Source organism: Benincasa hispida, chromosome 6, assembly GCF_027475165.1.
Source record: "Benincasa hispida cultivar pf3 chromosome 6, pf3_genome.v1.1, whole genome shotgun sequence".
Lineage (NCBI taxonomy): Eukaryota > Viridiplantae > Streptophyta > Magnoliopsida > Cucurbitales > Cucurbitaceae > Benincasa > Benincasa hispida.
Genome location: NC_143483.1, coordinates 821,228 through 830,358, shown reverse-complemented (window position 1 = coordinate 830,358; position 9,131 = coordinate 821,228). Strand labels below are relative to the sequence as shown.

The 9,131-nt window shown below is 36.1% G+C and overlaps 1 pseudogene; it reads right to left on the bottom strand.

Annotated features, from left to right (window-relative positions):
• Positions 1-491: 491 nt before the first annotated feature.
• Positions 492-2,420, bottom strand: LOC150035324 (sugar carrier protein C-like; annotated as a pseudogene).
• Positions 2,421-9,131: the final 6,711 nt, after the last annotated feature.

Here is a 9,131-nt window from a genome sequence, read left to right as displayed (position 1 = left end):
TCCTTTTTCTATATTCAAATTTTAAACAAAACTATACTGATTTTTTTTTCTCTTTATTTCCCCCCTCTTTTTGCTCCTTTATATTTGAGATTCTCTTGATATTTCCTTGTCTTTCAGTGATTGGATTAATCATTTCATTTTTTAATTAATTAATTAACTCATTCAATTTGTAAATTTGATATCAATATTGAAGATATTTGGGTGAATTTGATTTATTCGATTTTTTTTTAAAAAATGACTATATTTCATCTTATTCAAACTGTCAAGTTTATTTTTATTTAAAAAGGAACAATTGTTGAGAGAAAATATTTTGAATAAATAAAAGTCTATTTGAGAATTTACGAAGCAAAATAGTTTTTGAATTTACTTCTTAGCATTATGTTATTCAACCGTTGAAAAACACCATCAATTTAGGGTGGCATTAAAAACAGAGAAAACAGGAATTAAAATTGGAAGAGAATTTTTATTCCATGAGAATAAAACCATATACAAGAGTAAAAGTTTAGAAATAACAAAAAAAAAAAAAAAAGAAGCTAACATGGTAAACAAATACTAATACTATAGAAGGAAAACAATAGTGCAAGTTATAAGGGTTTGGACTTCAAATCCTAAACTTGGGGACGGACTTTAGCACATTCTTGAGGCATATATCTACTCCAAAACCAATGTTGTCTCCAAACACATGACATGTCTTCAATTGGAATACCTTTTGTCTTCGGCCAGAAGAAATAGATGAATAGAGTTATCAACGCTACAAAAAAAGCAAAGAAGAAGAACAACCCAAATTTCATATGGCAAAGCATGGTGAGAAAGATTTGAGCAATCAAAAAGGTAAAGAACATGTTCACTGAGACTGTTACACTTTGAGCAGCTGATCGGATTTCAAGTGGAAAAATTTCACTTGGAACCAACCGTCCCAAAGGTCCCCAAGACCATGCAAAGGCTTGAACATAAACACATATGAACAACACCACGACACCCACATACCACTTGGGTAGATAAGCTACCTCACCAGAAACTCCAAATTTCCAAGCAATAAACACAGCCACCAAAACCTACAAATACAATTTTACTAAAATCAATACAATCAAGGAAGAAAATGCTTTTGAAGAAAAAGAAATAACATTCATTAGTTTAATAATTAAAGAAAACTTTAAAGATGCTAAAGAAAAAATGTACTCACCTGAAAAAAGTAAGAAAAGGATCCTCCTTCCCCACTTATCGGTGCCATAAACAAATACAAAAGTCGCCAGAGCATTAATACCACCAGTAATGACAGATGAAAGAAGAGAAGCATTGTCTCCAAAACCAATGGTCTTGAACAACACAAGAGCATAGAACATGACCACATTGATACCGGTCAATTTCTGGAAAAATGGGATTAAAATTGATATTACCAACGATGGCCTATTTTGTCTCTCTCTCAAATTCCTCCAAGGATGCTTTACTGCTTAGCAACCATACTCGCCGCCACAATATCTTGAAATTCTGCCTCTACATCCTTCTTGGACACACCACGAATGCATTGAAGCATGGCCTTTGCCTTCTCTACTTCGCCTCTCTCCAACATTGAGTTTGGAGTGTCAGGAAGGAATGGAGCTGAGATAGTGATGAACAATGCAGGCACAACTGCACCACCCAAACTTACTCGCCATCCCTATCCACCATGAATATTAGCAGTACCATAGTTGACAAAATTAGCCACTAGAATACCAATTGTAATAGAAAGTTGAAAAACAACATTGAGAGAACCTCGATATTTATATGGGGCCATCTCTAAAACATAAAGTGGAATAGATTGAAGTGAAAATCCAACCCCAATACCCAAACAAATACAGCCAATAATGAGCATGGCTATGTTTATAGCTGCCGCATTAACGATAGCACCAACTAAGAACACAAAGCTTCCAAGAAGCATGGACTTCTTACGACCAAAGGTTTTGGTGACCCAAGAGGCTACAAAGGAGGCCATAAGAGCAACCAAATAAAGAGAAGAAGTGAACATAGTAAGAGTAAGACTATCAAACTTGCAATATTGATTGGTAAAAGTGTCCAAAGCTTCTTTCTGATAAACAAATGGAAAAAATTCTTGCAAAAAGGGAGTCATGGAGGTGACACCACCTGATTGACAAAAGCAAAAAATAAAAAATTGAGTGAAGACAGTAAGGGGAAGAGAGAACAAACAAAGAGAGAAAAGTAAAAGGAATTTGAAGCTAAATAATTACCGTAGATACTGATGTCATAACCAAAGATTAGCCCGCCCATGGCAGCAACAATGCAAGTTATCAACACGTAACAAGTGAGCTCTCCTTGATAGTTCTTTATCCCGTCTCCTTCATTACGACTTAGCTGGAAACCACCGCCAGCCATCTTAGTAGCTGAGACTAGAGAGAAAAAGTCAAAAAGTAGAAGAACTTGGTTAGTATGATTTATGGAGAGAAAAGAGACTGAATGAATGTGAAAAAAGATGTGATGCATGGGAGAATATATACTCTAAATATTTCCCTAAGTTTTTAGAAATTCTTTTCCTATTCAAAATCCGTATGTGGTTGAATTAAGACTATATTAGGAATAATAAGATGTTTAGGCCATTAATTAGATAATTATATCCATATTAATTTAATGCGTTTAAAAAGATAATTATGCCGAAATTCCAATTCCTTTTTTTTCTTTTAAGTTTTAGCTTACAAATAAAAATAGTTCGAGACCATAAAAACTACATGGGCTAAATTCTCCATGCAATTCAAGAAATCATTCGGATACAAAATAAATTTGATAATTTCCTAAAAGAAAAAATAGTTTAAACCTTCTACTTTTTTAAAAAAAAATTAATTAATTAATTAATCCATATTCTTTTATCTAATCTTTTCAAATAAGTTCATAAACTTTAAAATATATTTAAACTTTTAATTTTATATTCATTTAGGTTCTAAATTTTAAGAAGTGTCTAATAGATCTTAAACGTTCAATTATTATGTGTAATATATCTTAAAATTTTTAGTTTAATATATAATAAATATTTAACCTATATGATGTATGTTTTTAAATTCACCAATCTTCTAAAAGTAAATTTGAAATTTTATGATGTTATTAGACTTAAATTCAATTTTGTATCTCATAAGTCAATTACCAACTAATTTTTAAAAATATAATATATCAATTACCAAATACAAAATTGAAAGTTCAAGACCTGTTAGTTACAATATAGCGATTTTTAGACATAAAATTGAAATTTCAAGAAACTTTAAGGGGCTGTTTGAGAGAAAGAGTTAGTTATTATAGTTGGGTTATAATTGTTTGTATTTGAGGTGTAAATTATTTTAGTTTGGGTTATAATAGTATGTGTTTGAGGTATAAACTATTTTAGATTGAGAAGAAACCAGTAAACACTGCATTCAAGAATAAAAAAAATGATGAATGTAAATTAGTAAAAACTGTAGCAAATAGTAAATACTATAACAAATGGGGGTTTTGAAATAGTATTGACTATAGCTAATTGGTATTTACTGTATCAGGAGATGGTTATTATAGTCTTAGGATAGTCTTTACTCCAAACACCTTTTGAAGGTTTATGATCCAATTGAGAAAACAAATGAAAAAAAAAAAAAAAAAAAACCATTATACATATATACACAATATTGAATTTCAGTTGACATGTCACATTTTCATTGATCGACATTGACATTTCCATCATATTTGAAAAAAAAAATCATCAAAGACAAAAAAATAATGTGACCAATATGAATATAAATAATATCGAGCATTTACACTCATGTCAAGAGCATAAAATATTTATATATTAATTATTTTGGTTAAAATACCATTTTGATCCTCCATACTTTGAAGTTTGTTTACTTGTAGTCCTCATAATTTCAATTGTCTAATTTTAGTCTTCATACTTTCAATAAATCTTAAATTTAGTCCTTCAAAGTTATTTTTACCAAAATGTATTAAATAACAACAATAATTTTCATACAAGAAAATAAAAATACTGGTGCGACGGCTTTGCTTCATCTCCAAAATATTGTTTTGATGGTGCTTCTTGTTGATAATGAAATGGGGACACAAGTTATGAGCTCCGGTAAAGAAAAGAAATTTGAAAAAAAAAATTAAAATAGGGAGAAAGTTATTAAAAAAAAACGTGTAACAAAAGTGCAACAAAAAAAACTTCGAAAAAAAAGAGTGAAAAAAAGGAAGGAAAAAGAAAAAAAAAAGTAACAAATAAAAGAAAGATGTAAAAAAAGAGAAGAAAGTTAAAAAGAAAAGAAGCAAAAAAAAACAAAAAACAAAAAACAAAAAGAAGAAAAAAGGACATGAAAAAGAAGAAAGTAAAAAAAAAATTATTAAAAAATTATATGGAGGAAAAAAAAGTAAATAGAAAGAAAAAAACTAAAAAAAATTAGTAAAAAAATCAATGAAAAGTTAAAAAAAAAGTTAAAGTAAAGGTAAGAAAAAAAAAAGAATAACATGAAAAGAATAACAAAATCTTGGATACTGTGAGGATGGAGACCTCCATTATCCGTGACGGATGGTGGCATTGTGAAATCCGGATTTCAATTTTCCTACTTAAGCAGGTAATTATGGGAAATTACTAAGTGTAAGTTAAAACCTATGTTGAAAAGAAAGAAAAAATTCTAAATGGAATAGATTTTCCTTGAGTAGCTTTGAGTTGAGTCTTAACTAGTGAAAATTTGGCTAAGTGTGAAGTCGAAAGGAACCATGCGTTTGGTGTTAGGAAGCATTAACGCATGAGATAAGGCTAAGTGTAGAGGTTGAAAGAAATTAAGTATTGAAGTCAAGGGCAACCATGCGTGGAGCCTATGAGGTTTGGATGCATGTTGGCCGAAGCGTTGGGAAGAGGCATTGCTCAAAGGTTGCTCATGCATTGAGGCTGTATGAGCAAGAGCGAGAGAGCTAGAGTGCAAGGTGTGGGGTGGACGATCGTATAGCTATGGGCAACTCTGAGCGTTGCACTAGACGATCATGTTGCTACAGGCAGCACTAAACAATGTGAAGTGATGCGCTAGACGATAGAGCTACATGATAGGTGATGACACTATACGATCAGTGTAATCACTAGACAATAAGCATAGAAGTTAGACGATAGCGCTAGACAATAGCACTACACGATGGCGCTACACGATGAGTGTGAGCACTACATGATAGGCAGAGCGCTAGACGATAGGCATTGCGCAATAGACGCAAACGCTGGACAATGACGCTACACGATAAGCAGACGCACTAGACGATGGGTAATGCATTAGACGATGGCATCAGCACTACACGATGGAGCTATACGATAGGCACGGGAGCTATGCGATAGGCTATGTGCTGAACGATGAGCATCAGTGAGATCGTTATCAGCGAAAGATACGCGATAGTGAGATCATTGAGAGCGAGAGATCACTAGAGATGGAACTATGCGATGGGCTAGGCACTAGACGATTGGCAACAGCGAGAGGGCTAGATGATGGACGACAGCAAGAGGGCTAGATGTTAAGCGACAGTGAGAGATTCATTAGACGATGGAGTTATACATGAAGTGCAAGAGCTGAACGATGGACTAAAACGATAGGCCAAGTTTCTAAGTGGTGTTAAGGCTTGCGTTATGCAAGGCTGATGAGTTCACCCGGATAAGTGGTTGAACAGAGAGGAGGTTGAGCTTGAGTTAGTAAGAGCTGGACGAATAGAGTTTCATGCAAAGAAGATTTATGCAAGAGGAAGACAACTCAACTTCATGCAAGTAGGTTTATGGCATGGAAGTAGGTGAATGGTAAGGAAGAAGGTGGTGGCAAAATATGGTGCAAACACTCCAAAATAGGAGGTGTCTTGGTTGAGGCCTTGTAAGATGAGAAGGATCGGTTCCTTTGGCCTATAAATATCACCACAAGATGTTTCTTCAATTCATAACCCGAATCCTCTTCAAAGAATATTAGGAAGAGTGTTAAAAGGTAGATTTGGAGGAGACTATGTGTTGATCATGAAGGGCATGCGTTGGTGCAAGACCATGCGTTGATCAAGAAGTTCCAAGAGGAGATGCTGTCGGACAATGAGATCTAGAAGTAGCATCAACTTGGGATGAGGAGTTCTCCCATAATACTCCTATGTTTTAGGTGATTCTAGAGCCATCGAAAAGTTGAGAGAGTTTAGTTTTCAAGATAGGGCTGCTAGAGAAGAATCTCCAAGGAATCAGGCTGAAGAGTGAAGAAAAGACAGAAGGGTCAAGCTCTCAGGTAAGCTTGGGTAAGTCTTGATGATTTGAGAATTTCGGCCAAACTACAAAAAGTAATGAGCTAATTTTTTAAGGTAAGCTTTTTGAGACATTTTAGAACATGTTTGTAGAAGGAAGTATCTCGAAATATGACGTGGAACTATGAGTAATCTGAACTTAAAGTTGAATATAGAATTTAGGGTTCAAAAGGGAGCCCGAGGAAACCAAAGAACTTCTAGAGAGGAAGATTCCTACCTTACCAAGGTGAGTGGTAATTTCCTTTCAGTTTTAAGCAAATCTTATGAAGCAGCTCGACGGAATTGAAGAAATTCTGACTAAGCTATATGGGGGGCTTGAATGGTGAAGTATGTGTTCGTGTATGTCCTATAGATCTCCCCGTTGTTGATTGGAAATTGAAAACGGATATTCGAAAGAAACGATTGCTTAATTACAGTATTGATTTCGGGATCTGTATATTTTGTGGTAACTGCGTATATATATGCTTATTTTATGTGAAACCCATATTTTCATTTTCCCTACTTAAGCAGATAATTAAAGGAAATAACTAAGTGAAAGTTAAATCCTAAGTTGGAGAGAAGGAAGTTTCTAAGTATTGAATAGATTTTATTTAAGTAGTTTGGAGTTAAGCCTCTACTAGTGGAATTTAGCTTAGTGTGAAGTGAAAAGGAACCATGTGTTTGGTATTAATTCATGAGATAAGGCTAAGTATAATATGAAGCCGAGGGAAATCATGTGTGAACTTGTGAGGTTGAACGCATGATTGGCCAAGGCATTGCCTAAAGTCACCCATGCGTTGAGAATGCATGAGCGAGAGCGGAGAGAGTGAGATGTTAAGTGCAAAGCGCTAGGCAGACGATCGTGTAGCAAATGAGCGGCGCTACACGATGAGGTAGGCGATCGTGTAGCAAATAAGCGGTGGGGTAGGCGATCATGTGGAAAATAAGCGGCGAGGTAGGCGATTGTATAGCAAATGAGCGATACTATGTGATGAGGTAGGCGATCGTATAGCAAATGCACGAAGCTCTGCGATGTGCTAGACGATCGTGTAGCTTTAGGTGGTGCTACACAATAGAGCTACACGATAAGTGCGAGTGCTAGATGATAAGCGTAGATGTTGGACGATAGCACTAGACGATAGCACTAGACGATAGTGTTAAGCGTTGAGCAGGCACTAGACGATGAGTGTAGACGCTAGACGATGTTCGGGCACTGGGCAATAGACTACATGATGGCACTACATGATGAGTAGATGAGCTACACAATAGGCAGAATATTAAGCGATGGGCGTTGTGCGATAGACACAGACACTGGGTGATGACGCTATGCGATAAGCGAATGCATTAGATGATAAGGCATCGATGCTAAACAATAGAGCTAAACAATAGGCACGATAGTTAAGCAATAGTCTATGTGCGATATCGTTTACTAAACGATTGAGCTACACAATGGGATGTGGGAGCTAAGCGATGGATGCAAGAACTGCACGATGGAGCGGTGCTGAGGCTTGCATTATACAAGACTGATGAGCTCATCTGGACAAATAGTTGTACCGAGAGATTGTTAGACTTGAGTTAGTAGGAGCTGGACGAATTAAGTTTCATGCAAAGGAAGTCTTATGCATGCGGAAGACAATAAAAGTAGGTGTGTGGCATAAGAGTAGGTGAATGTCAAGGGAGTAGTTGGTGGCAAAACATTGTGCAAACACTTCAAAAGTAGGAGGCGTCTTATATTGAAGGCTTGGTAAAGATGATAAAGATCATTTCCTTTGGCCTATAAATACCACCACAAGGCGTTCTTCAATTCATAAGCCAAATACTCTTCAAAGAACGTAAGGAAGAGTGTTAGAAGGTGGATTTGAAGGAGACCATGCATTGGGAGTAAGATCATGTGTTGATCATGAAGTTCCAAGAGAAGGAGATGTTGTCGGGCAGTGAAGTCTAGAAGTAGCATCAACTTGAGACGAGGATTTCTCCTAGAATACTCATGTGTTTGGAGTTATTCTAAAGCCACCTGAAAGCTCTAAGAGTCTAGTTTTCAGGGTAGGACTGCCGGAGAAGAATCTCCAAGGAATCGGGCTGGAGAGTAAAGAAAAGTTAGAAAGGTCGAGCTGTCGGGTAAACTTGGACCAGTCTTGATGTTTTGAGGATTCCAAGCTTCCTAAGACATTTTAGAGCATGATTATAGAAGGACGTACCTCGAGATAAGGCTTAGAACTATGAGTAAACTGAGCGTTAATTTGAATCTGGATGTTAGGGTTCAAAAGGGAGCTTGAGGTGATCAAGGAACTTCTAGAAAGGAAGATTCCTACCTTACCAAGGTGAGTGGTATTTCCTTTAAGTCTTAAGCATATCTTTTAGAGTAAATTGTATATGCTTATGTTATGAATGAGTAAATTAGCATGTGAATGAGATTATGTGATCAAGATGGTCAAGGGGGTCAATAAACCTAGTTCCTGAGCCCGAGTGGAACCTCACGGGATGGTCAGGGGACTGGAGGTCTAGTTTCTGAGCCTGTAGGAGGAACCTCGTATGGGATGGTCAGAAGGCCGACGGGCCTAGGTTCTGAGCTCATGAGCGGGGAACTATTTGCACATAGAGAACAAAGGGAAACACAAGAGAGTAAGCGTTTATGATTAGTAACAGTTAACTATCTACCGTGTGTGTAGATAGGAGTTGAGACCAGACTCATTCAAAGCAGAGGTTTGAGAATTAACCTTGTATTTATTATATGCTTGTTTTTATGAGTTGAAATAGACTCTAGAAGTTGCTTACCACTCACTGAGCTTTGTGAAGCTCATTTTTTTATTTCATGTTTTTCTTCCCAGGTAGTGAAAAGTGAAGAGTTTTAGGGTGCTGCTAAAGTCAAGATCTGCCACAGCCACAGTTACACTTCTGGGGTT